The following is an 18,423-nucleotide window of genomic DNA, read 5'->3' on the forward strand; positions in this document are numbered from 1 at the left end:
CTGCTCCGCACAGTGACTCTCTGGAGTTTCAAGCAAGAGTCTTTCGGGGCCCTACCTGGCGACGCGAAAGAAGGAACCTTTTGCGCGCAAAGACGTGGGCTCTGCCCCGGCGTGGCTCTTCTTCCCGGAGAGCTGAGGCAGCCGCGACTCTCTTAAAGAGACCTCCAACCCCCCCTTCCCTCCCGCCTCGAAGCTCCCCTCCGCCGCCCTCCTAGGGTCCCTCCGAGCTACCTTGCTTGGTTTGGCAGCAGCAGCCGCAGCTGCTAGAGGGCGGGCGGTCGTTTCGCGGGTGGCGGACTTGGTTCCTCGGCGGCAGCTGCAGCCAGCGGGCTTCGGTGGCTCAGGGGTCGCGCTCGCTGCCCATCGTCCGGCCCCAGCGAGCGGCCAGGCTCCGTGGATGCCCGGAGCTAGTGACGCGCCCGGCTCGGGCCGAGGCTGAGGTCATCCCGGAGGAGTGACACCCCGTGGGCTCGCGCGGGGGAAGAAGCGACGACATCCACTGGGGGGCTGGCAGGGCGCGCGGCGGGAGGGAGAAGGGGCGGCGCCGGAGGGGGAGGAGCCGGGGGAGGGGGAGTTGGCCAGCTACTGCAGGATCGGGCCCTCCTAGGTGGCCCCTTCCCCGCGAGCTCAGAGGGTCGAGACTGGGCAGTCAAGAGCCGTTGCGCAGGGGAAACCGGGTGAGCGAGCGCGGGCTGCCGAGCTTTGCGGCCGGGAAGGAGGGCGACGAGTGAAGCTCCTGTCCCGCGGCCAAACCCGAGTTTGGCTGCCCTAAGGGAGACCGAAGTGCCTCGCGCTCCGGCTAGCGTGGAGGAGCCCGGGAGAAGGGAAGGGAAAAGCCTGGGCTTCGTCCCGACGAACTGCTGTTGGGGCTCAGCTCCTGCTGGTGGAGTTTCTAAGGAAGGACTGGGTGCATCCCAAGCCGGTTAGCCACCTGGGGCAGGGGGAGGGGGGCAAATCTTCTCGCTTGGTAAATCAGACATCCCCGAATTCCCGTGTCCAAAAAGATACCACGCACAGGGGCCTCTTTAGCTACCTCCGGCCGCGCTGCGCTGCCAAACTTCCCACCAGCCTAAAATACTTAGTCGAAAATACTCCGCCAGACAAAACACGCAGCCATCCAGCTGGGCTCCAGAAAGCCGTCAGCCGCCCTCCTCTTCCCTCCTGCGAGTGAACTAAGCGTATCTGTTGCTCACCTCCCGGGGCAAACTCGTGCGAGTTGTTAAAATACCCAGCGCCTTCTTCCTTGCTGGAGGCAAAACGACAGTGTTTTGGCAGCGAGGATCGTCAGAGTTCCTTTCTCTTCCCACTACCCGGTGTGTTTTTTCTTGCCTTCCTTTATTCCTCCGGTGTTTAAAGCCGACTTCGAGCGACACACCCACACCCCTGGTTGTTCCAGGGTGTCGAATCCTGTCAACCTGTCTAAAGAACATCTATTACCAGCTCTTCCTGCTGTTCGTCTATTACTTGCATAATAAATCCAGCTGCCTTTTATTGTGCACCCAATTATGTGCTCATTACAATTCCTTGGGGAGGAATTCCGGTGTTATCTCTGTTCTTTGGGCAGACCTGTGTGGCGAAATCCCGTCGTTTCCTAACAAGTCCTAGCTTCCCACAAGCACCTCACTCGCTCTTATGGAGTGTTTGTCGGACTCGTTGGATACAGAGGGTGAAGTCTTGGCTCCATCGCCAATTTCTCGTACTGTGTGCGTATATGTGATTGTAGAGAAGTACTTTTGTATATTGGGTTGTGTTTGGCGGTGGCTAGCCAGCCTAGTTTCGCCCAGACTGCGTGTTATGAAATGTTATAACTGAATACACGCACTGCGCACACCACGATCGGTTTGTTTGGGATCCCATTCAAAGGCCGCAAGCGACTCGCCAAGAAAAAGGATGAAGAGGCATCACACGCACGCAAATTCCCAGAGCCCACGTAGAAAGTCCATTCGCTCTCCAGACTCCTCCGAGAAAGCTGGACACCACCACCTCACCTCCGCTTCCAGAGAGATTACTTCTCTGGCGCTGTTGGCCGGGAAATAAGTTTTATTGCAACATCTGAAAGTGACGACTCCTAGCACCGATTCCTCTGTTAGAAGCCGCCCTGCCTAGATCCCTCGCTACAGCCCAGGGCCTAGACGTGACCCACTCCCAGTGCTGATGCGTTGCTTTCTCAGTTCTGTCACCCGCAGCACACCTGCCAAGGGCTACAAGACAACCAACCCTCCCTGAAATTCCCGCTTCCACGCAACTTTTAAAGCGCGAGAACCCTGGTCTCTTCCACCTCTGCAGTAGAAATGCGGAGGGATGGCAGCTCAGAAGAGGAACTGAGTCTCCCAGGGGAGGAAAGGTCCGCAATGTCGTAGTAAGGTTCAAACCCGGCACGAGATTTAAAACGGAGTTTTCCCAGGGCTGGCAAGGGATGCCTTGTTGGAGCCCAAACCTATATTGGGATCCTCGAACTCAGGCCTAGAAGGAAAACCTGGTTCTTCATTTTAAGTGGGTGGGGAACAGTGGCGAGGAGAAGGCACTCTGTACATGCTCAGAGGTACTTTTCTTTATAGGTTGTCCCGTCTGTTTCATTCGAAAGAGGGGTGGGTGATATGGCCACAGGTGGGAGAGGATTCTAAATGGGCGTGGCGAAAGGATGAAGGTGGAGCCACGAGGCCCATAGCGTCTGCAAAAAATAAAAAATAGAAATCCTCTTCTGACACAACGGCTGGTCACTCTCACGAGCGCACATACACTGATGCACTGAGATTTATATTTGTTCTGTTCGTGCACGTACACAGAGCATGAAGTTGACTAGGCACTGTGTGAAGGCAGAAAAGCCTGTAGACAGGAATGCACAAGTACCAAGAAAAAAGGAGAATGCTTTCCTCTTGAGATGCAGTTACCTTAGTCTGCAGAAGAGGTCCACTCGCACCTGCCATTTTACAGTCCTAGTCAGTCTATCCTCCCCCGGCCCTTGTCCTTTCTCTTCAAGCCAGCCTGTCGGTCAGCTAACCAACTGAAATTGCTTGGGAGCAGAGTTATTTTCCACATTTTTTTTTTAGCGAGGGTCTATCCACTACTTCTGGCAGATTGGATTGGGACACCCTGGTGCCTGTGCTCTAGCCACGCATCCGTATCCTGCACAGAGGATCCCTTACAACGGGAGATGCGCCTACTCTCTCCAGAAAGACACACACACAAAAATCATAAACACAGAGTAAGCTGAGATCCGCCAGCTGATCGAAGCTTTGCTTCCGGGTGGAAAGGGCTAAGGATAGTAATGGACGGGTGTTTTAACTGGCAGAAAAGAAACGACAATATCAGACTTCTGGAAGAAGAAGAAACCAGAAAGGTAGCCTTGTTCGTCTGCTATAGCAATAATAATTAAAAACAAAAACCCACGCCTCCCCCGCTGCCACCACCAAACTAAATTAGAGTCATTGTGACACAAACGTTGGTGTACTGGAATCCACTGCTGTACCTGAGGCACGAAGGGTTATGCGCAGTTGGCGGAGCAGGGCATGTTTTCTACAGGGCTATGGGGACCGGGGAAAAGGTATAAACAGTGAAGCCGAAGGTACAGTCAGTGCCTGCTACATTTCTACGCAAAAGCTCAAATGTATATAAGATCAGCCGCTGACCGAGCGTTCAGTGCAAGCTGCAGTAACTGGCAATAATACAGTCTTGCAAGGTTCGCCAGGTGCTAATTTGGTGCTTGTAACGTATGTATAAACGGGAGGGCGTGTTGGGAGACCCTTAGATCTCCGCTGGGATTAAACTGCCGAGTAAACTCCGGAGAGAAGTTAAAAGGTTCCCATCGATTTGAGGCGCTGGATGCTGTGGCTGACAAGCGGAACGCGCTCGGCAAACTATTTGTAGGAGCTGGCTCAGTTAGTATGTGGGTTCTAGGAGGAGGCAAGGGCAGTTGGGGGGGGGGTTCCTAAATCGCAGGGCGGATTGCCTTGTAGTTAAACAGCGCAGCAAAACGAGCTCCAGCCGGCTGCCAAGGACTAGCGCGTCCCTTAGCACCCTCTTACATTATTCCAAATCACCCCAAGCAGCACATTTTCTTGTAGCTTCTTTAATTCTAAATAGGCCCGAGTTCCTACTTTCATACAAACTTCCTTCTGCCACAGCGATCTATGAATTAATTCGTTGATTACAGATGCAGAATATGGGGCCAAGTGCCTCTCTTTTCAGTCTGGCCTTGGGCCGGTTCCTATCCAGGGCGACTTCTGCAATAATAGCTGCTGTTTGTAATTAAACTGTGAGTTGGATGATGTTTTTGTTTGTTATCCATTCATTAATATATAAATTAACTTGCAGCAACGAATCTCAAAACGCATTACAAACAATTTCGAAGGTATCACACTCACACACATACACACATCATGAGATCCAGCCAAAATTAAGTGCTTTGAAATCCATTTGCTTTTAAGCCGGCGACACGAAGCGGGAACCTATAAGCATGTTCAGCAGGAAGCAGGACCAGCTGAGCGCACTAGCGTCTAGGCTACATACTAGGACAGGTCTGTGATTCCCTTCCAGGAGCCTTACACAGACAGCTAACTTCCTCACATTGAAGTCGATGGGGCTAAAAGGTACTTAACGTCCATGGGCTCGAGCTCCGAGTTTTTGCACAACGAGAGCCTAGTTTTTTGCTTTTTAATGTGCTGGTGATAGTCTTGGGAGCAATGGAAGTGCGTTTCTTGTTTAGAAAAAGCCACTATTTCCACAACAACAAACAAATTGTAATATTTAGTGGAAAGCCATTGTGAACATTTCTCTACTCAGGCACTGTAGAATTAATTTCGTTTTCCCATGAGATGTACGAATAAAGGGCGGTATACAAATTCAAATGGTGATGATGATGATGATTCTATGATTCTATGATGATGATGATAATGGGCCCCTCTAGATACCCGTTTCTTCCCCATCCCGCCTATGAGGCTGCTATGAAAAACACAAAAGATTTTCACTCTCAGATTTTCAGGACTGATTCTTAGTTTTAAAGGTAAACTATTCGTTTATTCTAATGATATTCCGATCGTTAAGGTGTGCATCGCTGCGCTGGTGGAGCCAGTGTCCCGTTTGGATTAATAAAATATAACTACCTCTAGAATCTGAGCTGCTATCTGGATGTTTTCAGAACTGTGAAGCCTGCCGTTAAGAGTTGCTTTTGCAGTTCGATTTAAATCTGTAGGAGTTCTGTCAAAGCCTGCTCATTTAGCATTGAAGTGCAAATATGCTGGCTATCAGGAATATCCGCATTTTACAAAAAAACAAAACAAAACCCCAAAACAACAACAACAACAACAACAACCAGGCAACAATAATAGAGAAACTAAAGGACTTCTGATCGAGACTCCGTTTTTCAACGAAGCATGCAAACTACTAAGAGATTGCACTCGCATCTACCCCTTCCTCGGGTCTTTGCAAATTCCCCATCCCCTCTCGGTCCGCAATAAAGTCTTGAAAGGAAAATATCCAACAACTAGAACCGATCCAAAGGAGCATTTCTTCAAATATTATTCCTGCACATACAGTATATTGGCCTTATAGAAAGGGTACCATCCATAATGTTAAAAGAAGAGGCTCTCCACCTCACCCCAAACCCTGTGGGTGGCTGGAAGGGGCGCGCGGAATTTTTCTGCTTTAGCCACAATTTATATTGTGCTGAACGCTGTTCAGCAATCAGAAAAACGGGTGAAGGAAGGCACATACGTACGTAGCAGAACTTTTTTTTTTTTTTTACTTTTGTCCCCTCTTTGAACCTGCACTCGGGTGGGCAACACTCCCCCCCCCTTCCCCTCCTCTCTTTGCAGGGTCTTTTGCTTGCTTTCGCTATAGCGAAGACTTCCAATCAGAGACTTTCCCCCTTTATTCTTCTCTCTCGCTCCAAGCAGGCATTGCTGTCCCTTGTCTAAGTAAGGAAGTTGGTGCAATTTGTTAGAGAGCTTAAGACGCTAATCGCGTCCAACCCTGCACGATGCTGAATAGTTTCTGCCGCAAGGCGCACAGGATCGGGTTGCGCATCGCAGCCTAAGAAGCAGAATAAGGAAATCTGGCGCAGCTCTTATTGCACATCCAGAAGGCCTTCTCTGGTGTGATTTCAAATTTATTCCCCATTCTCCTCCTCCCACTTTGCCTCCAGAGTTCAGGTAACAGCTTGGAGATCCCAATAATCCTCTTCCTTGTGGGGAAAATAATTCACCCCCTAAGCATCTCCCCTGTCACACCTCTTTGACCCCCTTCCCCCTGCAACCCCTAATCACTCAGTAAGGGTCAAACTCCAATAGTATAGTTTTTAGATTATTTAATTTTCCAAAAAGCTGGGACGCCCACTGTAATTTAAATATTATTATGAATAATAACAAAATTGGTCCCTTGTAAGCAGACATGGCGTTCCTTTCTAAGGCTACAGTCCCATCCCCATGCACTTACCAGGAAGTAAGCCCTACATATTGAATTCTATGGGGTTTATTTCAGAGTAGACATGGTTAGGATTGCAGCCTAAGGCTTCTCAGACACCATGAAGGGCTCTGGGTTCAGGTCAGGCACTTTGCAATTGCAAGAGTAACTTGCAAGTGGAGCCCCAGATCAGCTGGGGTCTACACCTATAGCAAAACAAATGGATGCTTATAATGCCAATTTGGGAACTTTTTTTGGGGGGGGGGGTCACCTAGAATCAGATGCTAAAGGACTGTATGAGAGGTATACATTTCAATTTAGTTCAACATGAAGGTGGTTATAAGCTGCTTTTAAAGAAAAGATACTTTGCAAAGCAGTGTAAACTGTCCTCCACATCAATACAAGTGTTATTTAAAAATATCTAAATGCAGCCACGCTTCACGGTAGTCAAAAAGCTAGCATAAAAACAACCAGCCAGCCTAGCATCAACTTGACACACTATCCACAATTTATTAAAACATCTTATCTGCCGCCCAACTTGCATAAGCCACTGAAAGCTACAGAGGGTGGCAATGGGGGGAGCAGTGTGAGTCTTCTATGTAAAAATACCAGTTCCACAAAACCCCCAGCCAGGAACTAATTTGATGGAAAGGTCACTTTGAGGAAGGAGCTGGTGATGATGATGGCCTTTGAGCAAGTACCCCTGCTATAGCTGAGCCATCAGACCTTCTAGGTAACAGTCCTCTTTCTTTTGCAATTGTGCAACCAGTTCATATTATTCAGATTTGTCCCCGGGGACCCTAACCCTTCAAAGCCCTCCCATATCCCCAAACCCCTTCCTTACACCCACCCCCTGCCCACAATCCCTATCAATCCTTTCTCACCCCTCCCACTTCTCTTCTCACAAAACCCAGACATTTCAAGAAATCTCATACCCAGGCCTTTCTAAAGAGATGCCCTCTGATATTTGTATTGCACTCCAGCCAGATCCCTCCGTCTCTGGGGTTTTTATTCTGCAACATACTTTAGCCCAGTTTAGCCTCGTCTCTGGGGCCAACACAGCCATCGCTTTGTTGCCAGGGCTGAATTAAGACACACTGAGGCCCTAAGCTGTGTCGCCTTGAAGAGGCCCCCAGAGCATTACCCAAAAGATGTGTATTAGTCTAACAGAAAGGGCAATAAAAATAGAAGTAATGACATTTTACATTTGCATAAATACTAGTGCATAGTTGAGGATGCAGCCAAAAACTAGCAAGCTAGCTAAATCATGTAGCTTGCCACAAGCCTATTTGCATATGAAATAACTTCAAATGGCTATACCTTGTGATCTCTTACTTATCAAATATGGAAACCATATTATAGTTAAATCTGTAGAAGTTTAAATGCAATATATCAACTAATGGTGTAGGCATGAAATATATATTTGTGATGCAATAATGATGTCTGTTTTTCCTGTTTCCATTATTATTATTATTATTATTATTATTATTATTATTATTTAAAAAATCTTCACAATTAGTGTTGTTGTTTGTATTTAGAGGCTCCTCATAATTTGTGGCCTTAACTGTAGTTAACTTTTCTTATGCACAAATCCAGCTCTGTGTACTGCAGACCCTTGCTACAGCCCAGGTCAGCCCCACTACCCCCCAAAGCGGTATCTGCTTCCACTGGTTGCCTAGGTACCTCCATACAGCCAGTTTTCAAAAGCTGGCTAGCTTGCCACAGCTCTTCGCTTAATGACCATGCAACATTCCACTACCAAATTATACCAAAATATATATATTAAGGTTAAGGGGGGGGGACAACAACTGGATAGTATATTGGAATGGAAAACAGTTTAACTGCAAAATTAAATTTAACAAAATATATATTTGACCTAAGGGATGCCGGTGGCACTGTGGGTTAAACCACAGAGCCTAGGACTTGCTGATCAGAAGGTCGGTGGTTCGAATCCCCGCAACAGGGTGAGCTCCTGTTGCTTGGTCCCAGCTCCTGCCAACCTAGCAGTTCGAAAGCATGTCAAAGTGCAAGTAGATAAATAGGTACCACTCCGGCGGGAAGGTAAACGGTGTTTCTGTGCACTGCTCTGGTTCGCCAGAAATGGCTTAGTCATGCTGGTCACATGACCTGGAAGCTGTACGCTGGCTCCCTCGGCCAATAAAACAAGATGAGTGCCGCAACCCCAGAGTCAGCCACGACTGGACCTAATGGTCAGGGGTCCCTTTACCCTTCTTTATATTTGACCTACATTTATCTTCTAGTACCAGTTAGTGCACAGCGAGCAGGATTCTCTATTAAGCATCTTTCACAGGTAAGTGACAGTGGGTTTCTCTGCAACCTCTGCCTCCATTCTAAAATTTCCAGGGTTGGAAATCTCCAAAAAAGCTCACCATCAACCCCTTTGCAATCAGGTGGTGTGGCAGCTACTCCTCCATTGCACCAAATACTGTATGAAATGCAGTCAGTTTTGCTATTTCCTTCTTATTCTGACTTGTGCCTGGCTCAGAAGTACATTATTTGGGAGTGAAAGAACTTAGTGAGAGTATGGCTAAATAGCTGAGCAATGCACTGGGAGGCCTCTAGCTCAAATCTCACCTCTGTTATGAATTCACTAGGGAAAACCTCTCTCAGCCTTTGTCCCTCTTTTACAGTGTGGGGAAAATGTTAAGACTGTACAGACCCACCTTACAAGTTTTCATTTTGCTGTTTTTGCTTTCATTACCTATGTTCTCCAAGCAAGAATTTATTTTGATAGGAAAATGTTTACCTTCTGGAGTGTCTGTATTGGCAGCTTGCTCTTAAACAAGAGTGGTTTACTAATGGTTTTGTTACAGTCTCTGCTTTGCCAGCCTGAAGGAGGAATAACCTAACCCTGCAGTTTGGAATGATGTGATTTACTGCTGAAGTTACTTGCTAAAACCCTATCCTGTTTGAGAATGCAGATGTCAATATACCTGGTGGTAATGCATGCCAATCATTCTGAATGATCTGGGGGAGGAGAGTGGCTCAGAGAATCTTCTTCAGCCCAAGGACCATCTTCCCTCCAGAGCAGTCTTCTGAGGGCCACATGCCTCAGAAGATGGCAGGGCCAGAGGCAAAAGTGGGCAAAGAAACAGATTAAACAGAGAGGTGTGAGGCCCAGATGGCCACACTTGTCCCCCAGGCCTGAGATTCCCTACCCTTGTTCTCAGTGCATAAGAAGCTGATAGGAGGAAAGCCCAGTTTAATGCTGCCATTGATAAACTAGGATGGACTGGATTATGCTGAGGTGATAGATGTATAAATGAGGAGTCAGCAGAACATTGTAGTGGACACCTGAACCTCTTGCACCGGATTTTTTTAAAAAATGAGTGGGGTGCATTTCTTAATATATGTCCTTAGATCAGTTGTCAGCTCGTCTCTGCATGAGTCAGGCAATGGGAATCAGGCACCTTTTCTTGCTTTCCTGTCTGCCTGTCTACTTGCAGAGGGGTTGGGTTTTATTTTATCCCCACCCTCCCCCTCCACAACTGAAAAGGTCTGATTTTCACATCATCTGGATGCCCCTTTGCTTCTTGGCTGCAGCAGTGGAATGAACCAAGCTGACCTCCAGGGAGGTTTGTTTAGGGATGAAACAATGTTTGTCTTGTCCAAACACCATGAATTTCCCCATGCTTCCTCAACAGCCGTGTAGCCAACAGATACAATATAACAAATGCGTTGCCATATTTTACCCTTTCAAAGGGAGAGAGAAAAATAACCCTCTAAAAATTCTAGCAATGGCGGAGTTCACAGGGGTGAACGGCAGGGGGTGAGGGGGGACAAGGAGAAACTATAAAGGCTTGGTCCATCAGCCAGAGGCTGGATGCTTTAAAATGTGGAGCAGATGCTGCTCACTAGATACATTTTAATACAGAAGTTAGCTTTGATGTGCTGAACAGTAAATTCAATGGAGCTTACTCCCAGGTAAGTGGGTCTAGGATTGCAGCCTAGCACCCTGATCCTAAATGCCTTGCATAGAAATGAACTCCACTGAAAGTTGTACAGGCTACTTTTAATAAATGACCATGATTTAGAAAAGAAAAGTCAATCACATGAGTACAAAAGACAGGAACAGGACTGAAATTCAAAATGTCCCGGATAGCCAGCAATATGACAAAACTGAATAAATACCAATGTGCCACACTCACATTGGAAAAAAGATCCAAATCTTGTATGAATGCAAAATTGGCCAGTTGTATCCTCACTTAATGCTGCTAACTTTTTGACCTAGTTTTTCCTAATTTTTGAAAGGGCAGAACTGTGCAAAGCAGCAACAACAATTTTATATATTGTGCCTGATGGTGGCAACTTTCTCATAGAGCAGCTGCTCTGGATAATGAGCCTTGTTTATTTGCTGCAAGATTCCAAGAGTCAAAGCCCTCTGCAATCAAATGCACAAGTGAAAGAAAGAATGGGGGAAGTTATTTCTTTATACATCTGACTTTTGGGCAGGCGAGTTATCTGGGATGGCATACAATTCTCCCTGGTTTTCTGAACTAAGTGCCATAGAGGAGGGAATGTGATTTAGCAGTGGGCAAAACATTGGGGTAAGATAGAGACAGGCGGATACAAATCCCTGCTCCCTGGGTGATGGCCTTTGGCAAGTTACTTTCTCTCAGCCTAAGGAGCCTCCCTAGGTTACCATCATGAAACAAAGCTGTGGTTCCGCAAGCCAAAGAGGGAAGGGCAGGCAGGCTGCTGGTGTAGTTAATATTCATTCCCCATATCTACCAAACTGGTTCACCCATCAAGAAGGAACATAAAGCTGGCCTGGCACTATCTGTTCAAGTGTCCATCCCATTTCCAGTTTTCATCTAGATGTTTGGAAATGGCAATGGATGAAGGAGGGGTGAGGGGAGAAATAGCAGTGGATAGCAAAAGCAGCACAGAGTCGTGAATCCCATTGAAAACTCAAATGGCAACATACCCAAAATGGCTACTAACCATTACTACTATTTGAATCTAAGCATAGGTCATGCACTACTGATAGTTGTTGCTATATTACAGGGTGCCCTAGATTGTGTTTATTATTCATGCATTTATTTCCTTCACCTTTGAAAACTCATAGCAACTTATCTGTGCCTCCCAGGAGCCTCATCTCCAGGCCACATCCACACCTGCTTAGCTTCAATAACACTGTAGCATCGGTTGCTCCTAGACCAGGCATGGCCAAACTTGGCCCTCCAGCTGTTTTGGGACTACAACTCCCATATCCCTAGCTAACAGGACCAGTGGCCAGGGATGATGGGAATTGTAGTCCCAAAATAGCTGGAGGGCCAAGTTTGGCCATGCCTTTGACCTAGACCATTCTTTGTATCTCATCATATAAAAAAGTAGCTGGAAATAACCACAGGAGTGATCAGGATCAGCCTTCCTAAACCTGGTGCTGACCAGATATTTTGGACTTCAACTCCCATCACCCTCAACCAGCATACCCAACAACCATTTCTATTTTATCTAACAACAGAAGACTTGAGCCCCTAACTGCATCAGGAGCTTCAGTCTTTCAAATTTCAGCAGCTCCCTGTGTGAGGCCGAAATTCAGTGTCCCCCTTCCTCTCACCTTCCATTCTGCACATGCACAATGTCATAATTGTGGTGCCCTGAGGTGCCCCCCTTTGGCTCAGTGTCCAGTGGGGGGGGGGCGTGACTGTTTGTGCTTCCCTAAACCCACCTCCGATTGCATTAAAGCATAGCGTGGCCCAAACTAGCTGGCCATGGCTTTTTAAGTTCCTAAACACATTTATTTGGGAGTAAGCACCGTGGAACACAGCAGAACTTACTTCTGAGTAAACATGCCAAGGATTACATGGCACAAATGTGGGAGAGTCTCCTTGACCTGCAATTTTTAATCCTAAAAAAAATAAAACCAACAGGCATTTCTACTCACCTGCCAGCAAATATATAATAGTAGAGGTACCAGAGCAGTGAGGTCTGCTATTTCAAGGGCTTTTTTCCCCAACAGAATGGTCTGTACTAACATTCCAAAGACAAGGGGATTATAAAGAAACCATAATGACCTAGAAAGTGGGGGAAATTATCAAGTTAGCTTTTTATTATGCTCATAATTGATAATTGATAATATTAATGAGTGGGCATTTCTATGCTGTAATCCGCCTAGTTTCGGGACACGCTTTTGGAAACTAACTTCTTATGTCATAAGGAGACAGAGACACCTTATGCAAAACTCTCATATTTGTAAACGGATTTTTCTTTGTTTTTAACAAAGACTCAGGAAGTGCTGCAAATTATTTTTTATTGCTGGTCTCATCTTACCCTATACTGTTAGCCTTTTAACAGGGCTAATGAGTGCCCCCCCACCCCTGATTTGTGCTTTAATCATTGGTTTTGTTTGTTTGTTTTGGCAGTCCATCTGGAGATGGCCCCTAGGTGGAATGAGGGTTTTCTTTTCTTTTCTCAGATTTCAAATTCATGGGGTATAGAGCTTCCAAATTCACAGGGAAGTCTGAGAGCACTGATGAATGATAGTGGGAATGGAACTTCCAGGCACAGAGACCTCTGAACTGGAGAGCTATGGACAAATACTATGTGAGGACCTTCATGTGGACTTCCAGAAGCAACCACTTTAGGAAAAAAATACCAGGGATTCCCAAACTGTGGTCTGCAGACCACCAGTGGTCCACAAGTTTCATTCAGGTGGACTTTGTGGCATGCCTTTAAACAACACTTACAATTTGATTTCCTTAGAGTCCAGATTGCCAGACAATGAAATACTACATAAGAAATAAAAGAAGCAATACAAATGCAATTAAAAACCACACATCTACCACAGCACATTACAACTGCTGCAATGGGCGGAAGAATCATTAAGTGGACCACCAAGAGCCTCAACCATTTTCAAGTGGTCCATGGAGGGGAAAGTTTGGGAATCACCAGAAGGGAATATTGGATTGGATGGTGTCATGGTTTCACTGTGGAAACCTTACTGGGGGAGAGGAGACATACTCAAACCCATAAAGTGTGAATTCTTTGACTGAGACAGACAAAGCTTAACCACTTTACAGAGTTGTGGGTGAAAGCTAATGTTAGTCAAAGCAACCCCATTGAAATCAAAGTAAGTTCATTAATTTCAATGGCTCTACTTCAAGTATGATTTAACTGGATTGAGATCCCTAACCTTTTCCGTTATTCTTATTTCCAACCCCTTACAAAAAAGTGAGGAAAACAAATGAATACCAACTTAGGTGGTATGAACACAACATTTCACTCTCGAATCAATGGAGACTGAATATTTGTTTTTTCTACCTAGTCTGTACATAACCTAGATCTATCACATATTTTTTGCCCATGAAAACCCCTTTTGGGGAACTGGTTTCATTCTGAAAATAAGAGCTCATTGCATATTTATTCTGCATTACCCAATGGGGTGTCCGACAATGCAGTGTTTGTTTGTTTGTTTGTGTGTCTCCCTAGCTGCCCAATGACCTTGTGGGTGTGCGTAAAATAGACCAAAAGGCAATCATCATTTCCTTCTTCATTCAGCTGGGGCCTGCACAGGGAGAAAAAGACATAGCTAAACTAATCCAGGGTTCAGGAGGGCAGGATTAATGACGACCAGCACAAACATTTATGGATTGCAAAAAGCTACATTTTTGTGCTACAAACAGGTTAGTGCCTATGCAGCCAAAACATAGGTACATTTGTGTATGCACTATAGTAATCTTCAACAATGAATCTCGGATATCTCCTAGACCTATTCCACATGACTGCAATTCTGTGCACAGATACCTGGGAGTAAGCTCCACAGAATACTGTAAGGGATACTTCTCAGTAAACATGCATAGGATCACGATGCACAATGCTTAGTCAACCTGCCGGACCTTAAGGCCAATTGCTGCCGGGTTTGCTAAAATCCTTATGCTGCAGAATCAAGGAAGCCCAAACAGACTTTCATTTTGAGAAAACAGTTCAAGGCCAGCATTAAGATGATTTCCACAAGGCAACCCTATTACAGTGGTACCTTGGGTTACATACGCTTCAGGTTACATTCGCTTCAGGTTACAGACTCCGCTAACTCAGAAATGGTACCTCGGGTTAAGAACTTTGATTCAGGATAAGAACAGAAATTGTGGTCCTGCGGCGCAGCAGCAGCAGCAGGCCCCATTAGCTAAAGTGGTGCTTCAGGTTAAGAACAGTTTCAGGTTAAGAACGGACCTCCGGAACGAACTAAGTACTTAACCCGAGGTACCACTGTATATTCCTTTTTTTAAAAAAATTCAAAAATCTAGTCAATTCCAAGGCAAGGGAGCTACCACTACTTCTCAAGAAAGTGTTACACCAGAGGTGGAGAAGTTGTGCTTCTCCAGGTGTGGCCGGACTCCCAATCCCCATCAATCTTCAGCCAGCATGACCAATGCTCAGGGGTGATGGGTGTTGCAGTCCAGCAACATGGGGGGGGGGAGGGTGTTCCCTGAGCTAGACGGAGTCGCCACCAGGTGTGTGTTTTGCACTGGATGATGACCGTCAGGTCAAGCGGCGTCTTGGATACATAGAACCCAAGACCAAGCGCCTTCACTGACGGCAAAGCACAGTGACAACAGGCCTCTGTTGTCGCCAGGCCAGTGTCTCCTAAGATCAGTGACGCCAGGTGGGATACCTGCTTGTGCGAAGGCATCTTTATCTGCATGGATGTACCACATCGCCAATATTTCAGAATTTCCCGACCCGTCTCTCAGCCGGCCCCCCGCCACCGCTCTTTCCTCCCCAACCCTTTCTAAGGTCTCTTTACATATTATGGAAACCTCTCCTCTCTCTCTTTACGCGACGGCGGGTCCCCGCGAAGCGCAGCTCAGTGGCTCACAAGCTCGACCTCCGTTTTGCTCTGTCCCAGAGGCTTCAGGGCAAAGTTGGCCGGCGGGATTTCTCGGTTTGGAGAGTTCCCTTGGTGGGGAACGACGCAACGGCGAAGGAATAAGGGCGCAGCGGGGAGGAAGAGGAGGAAATGATCGTTTTGTTCTCTTTGGAGTGTTTTAGTATTTTAGAAGGAAGGACTTTCTGCATGGTAGGACTTCTGGAGGGAAAAGCGGGAAGCAAACTTTCTGGCGCTTGATCCCGCGTTAATCAGATTTCCCACGCCCCCCTCCCCCCAAATAATAAAAAAAGCATTTCACCCGCGTTCCCCAAGCTTTCCTCTCTTCTCCTCTAGGTGTTGTTATCTGTCCTCCCTCGTGCCCATTTTCCCCTCGTCCAGACCCGGGTTCCCTGAGTTTTGATCAAGGGCGACTGAAACCAGCGCCTCGTCGGCTGCTGCCGCAGGGCCAGGGGTTACCGGGTCAGCCTTGCCGTCCGACGCGCGCTCTCTGCTTAGGCCCCTTTGCTTCGGGTTAGAGACCCTCCATTCCGCGCAGCGATTGGACAGGGGTGGGGAAGCTGCCAACCCATCACTCTCTTCCCTGGGGGGGGGCGGTGTTCGCGCAATCGGGGTAATTTCTTGCGCCGCAGCCTCGCCATTAAAGAGGGGGAAGCGCGGAGCACGCAGCCCAAACGAAGCTCCTTTGACCTATCCTTTCCAGGGGGTGGAAGGATGAGCTTAATTTTGCCTGGGGGGGGGGGTACTTTCCCCGCAATATGGGGAAGAGGAGGCCCTGTCCTTAACTCCCCGCACCCCTCCGAGCGCCTTCACCTTTCAGAGTAAAGTAAAATTTGGCTCGCTTTTGGACCTCGGAGACTTGATAAAACAATGGAACAAAATCGGAATACTTAACCCCTATAAATATGTATTTGGGGGGGGGGGGGAGACCACGAAGGAAACTATGCTAAACACAATATGCACTACATTGCCTTATATTGATTGCAACGGAATCACAGCCTTCAAGTGGTGCGCGCGTCTGAACTGAACTGTTTTGAAAGACAGCGCATTTTGAATTGAATTCCGGATTTCGGACGTGATCTCTCTCCCCCCCCCCCTCCCGCTTTGCACATGTCCTTCTTTTCATCTCTGAAACAACACGCTTATTTTCAACTCCCTCTGCCGAGGATTGTTGTTTTGGCCCTCTCTTTCTGGTCCAGAGGCAGCGCAAAAAAAGAGAAAGGAGTTAGGGAGAGAAGGCATTTTCCCTTTTCTGTAAAAGAAAAAACGCACTGCAGCCTAAATATATATTCTAAAAACTATTAGTGCAAAGTTATTTTTTAAATGGGGTGGTGGCTTTTTTGGGGTGGGGTTATAAAAGAAATAATTATTGGCTAAGGAACGAGAGAGAGAAAAGTTCGTGGCGCAAAGGCGAGGCAGGAGCCCCGGTTCGAAATAATCAGGAGCGATTTATTCCGACGGAGTGACAGCTCTTTTGAACGCGAAGCGAAAGGCGTTTTCTGTCTCTCTGAAAGCTTTTCTTCCAGATTGTGCTCAGATTAGGCTGGGGGGATGAATGGCGGCTTTATCCAGACCAGGGGCTTTTCTGAAATGCCAAATTAATTACCAAGGCCTGAATCAACGCACTGGGGACAGGGAGGAGGAGGAGGAGGAAGAAGAAGAACTGGCGGAGGGTGGGGGTGAGGGGAAGAAAAGAGAAATCTAGGGCACTTTGGCCCGGGTTAAAATTGTCTCTTGGGGTCGTTTCAGTGCGAATCGGCTGGGGAAGAGAGCGGGGGTAGGGGAAGGAAGAACACCTGCCCCACCCTGTTGGGTTGGTGTGTGGGGTTTTTTAAGCTTAACTTATTTGAGCTAAGTATTTTTAAGGACCAGCGAAGCAGCTTCCACATTTCAGCTGAAGAAGCCAATGTGAGACGTGCGCCGAAGGATGGAAAAGAGATGGAAACAGGGAAACAGGAACCTCGCAATTGGGACCAACGAGGTCTTAATGAGGGAAGCGAGGCGGGGTAGAGGGAATAGCTGGTGCTTCCTCAACCCGGACACGGTCACTTGCCCCGACGGAGCCCCGCGTGGTGGGCCTCCAGATCATCCTGCTTCCTGGGCTGGATCTCCTTTTGCCGTCTCTTCTCCCCCAAAGAACCGCCCTGCCCCCGATCAGCAGCCCCCGGGGTTAAGGTAAGCGGGGTAAGCGGGATTCCCATGCCGCCCGTGCGCTCTTTGGCTGCCGACGATTCACCGCAGTGGACTTACCTTTACAGAAAAAGGGACTCGGCACCCCTCCAGCCCTCAGTCTGAGAGAGGAGAGGGGAGATGGCGCGCCTTCGTTCCCAGTCAGCCCACCACGATCCAGCCGAATATCTTCGTAGACGCTGGGGAAGGGGGTATCCCTCTCCGGATCGCGCCCCCACCCCCACCGGGGTCTCTACCCGAATAGCCCCGACGTCCTTCGTGTCTGGCGTCCTATCGCGTTTGCGATGATCTAGGGCCTCCCTCCTCTGGGGATTTCTCGGGGGGGGGCGCTTAGGGGGTTCGCGGATCCGGACGCGCCCCCAAAAGGGGGATTCGGTTCAGGAGGGGGTCCACTTCTTCTTCTTTTGCGTTCCTAGAACCGCTGCAGAGGTCCCTCCAAATGTCCCCACTCCCGATGTCGAGCAGAGAGGGGAGGGGTGAACACTCTGGGGCTCATCCGCGCTGTGGACCCACGGGACGCGAAGGGAATCGAGGGAGTTGGGAAAGGAGCCTGCCTTCAGACCTCCCCACGATTTCCTTTTGCAGAAATTGCGGGTGGGTGGGGAGAGAGAGGGGGGGGGCTCGGAAAGCTGGATCAATAGACGAATCACTAGAACCTGGGGAATCCCGAGTTCGAATCCTCGCCTGTCCTCGTGGCTCGCTGGGTGGTCTGGCAACAAGCCACTCTCAGCCGGGGCCTCCAAGTCGAGGTCATTTTCTCACCTCTTTCAAATCGTGGGGGGAGTCTGGGAATGATCCTTGAGAATTGCGGGGGAGGGGAGGCGCAGGTAGTCGGGGCTGCGGCGAGATCAAGCAAGCCTTTCCGGTGTCGTGCTGATTCTCTCCTTCATCCCCCACCCCCACCCCCAAAAAACCCGGTGGCCTAGAAAGCCTGGAAAACAATCGCAAGGGCCAGAGGGAAGCCCGAAGTTGCTTTTTGTGAA

The 18,423-nt window shown here is 48.0% G+C and overlaps 1 protein-coding gene across 5 annotated transcripts in view; it reads right to left on the minus strand.

Moving 5' to 3' along the window:
* Positions 1–17,989, minus strand: part of NTN1 (netrin 1) — a 129,349-nt gene extending 111,360 nt beyond the window's left edge. For 2 of the 5 annotated variants that reach the window (XR_013835940.1, XM_079966055.1), the window contains exon 1: positions 232–489. The gene's annotated coding sequence lies outside the window, so the exon portion shown is untranslated. Of the gene's footprint in view, positions 1–231; positions 491–1,193; positions 1,467–17,500 lie in introns of those variants that run through there. The other 3 variants (XM_079966057.1, XM_079966056.1, XM_079966058.1) reach the window with 3 other exon arrangements.
* Between the last annotated feature and the right edge of the window lie 434 nt (positions 17,990–18,423).

This window comes from Podarcis cretensis (genome assembly GCF_951804945.1).
Source record: "Podarcis cretensis genome assembly, chromosome: 2".
Classification (NCBI taxonomy): Eukaryota; Metazoa; Chordata; class Lepidosauria; order Squamata; family Lacertidae; genus Podarcis; species Podarcis cretensis.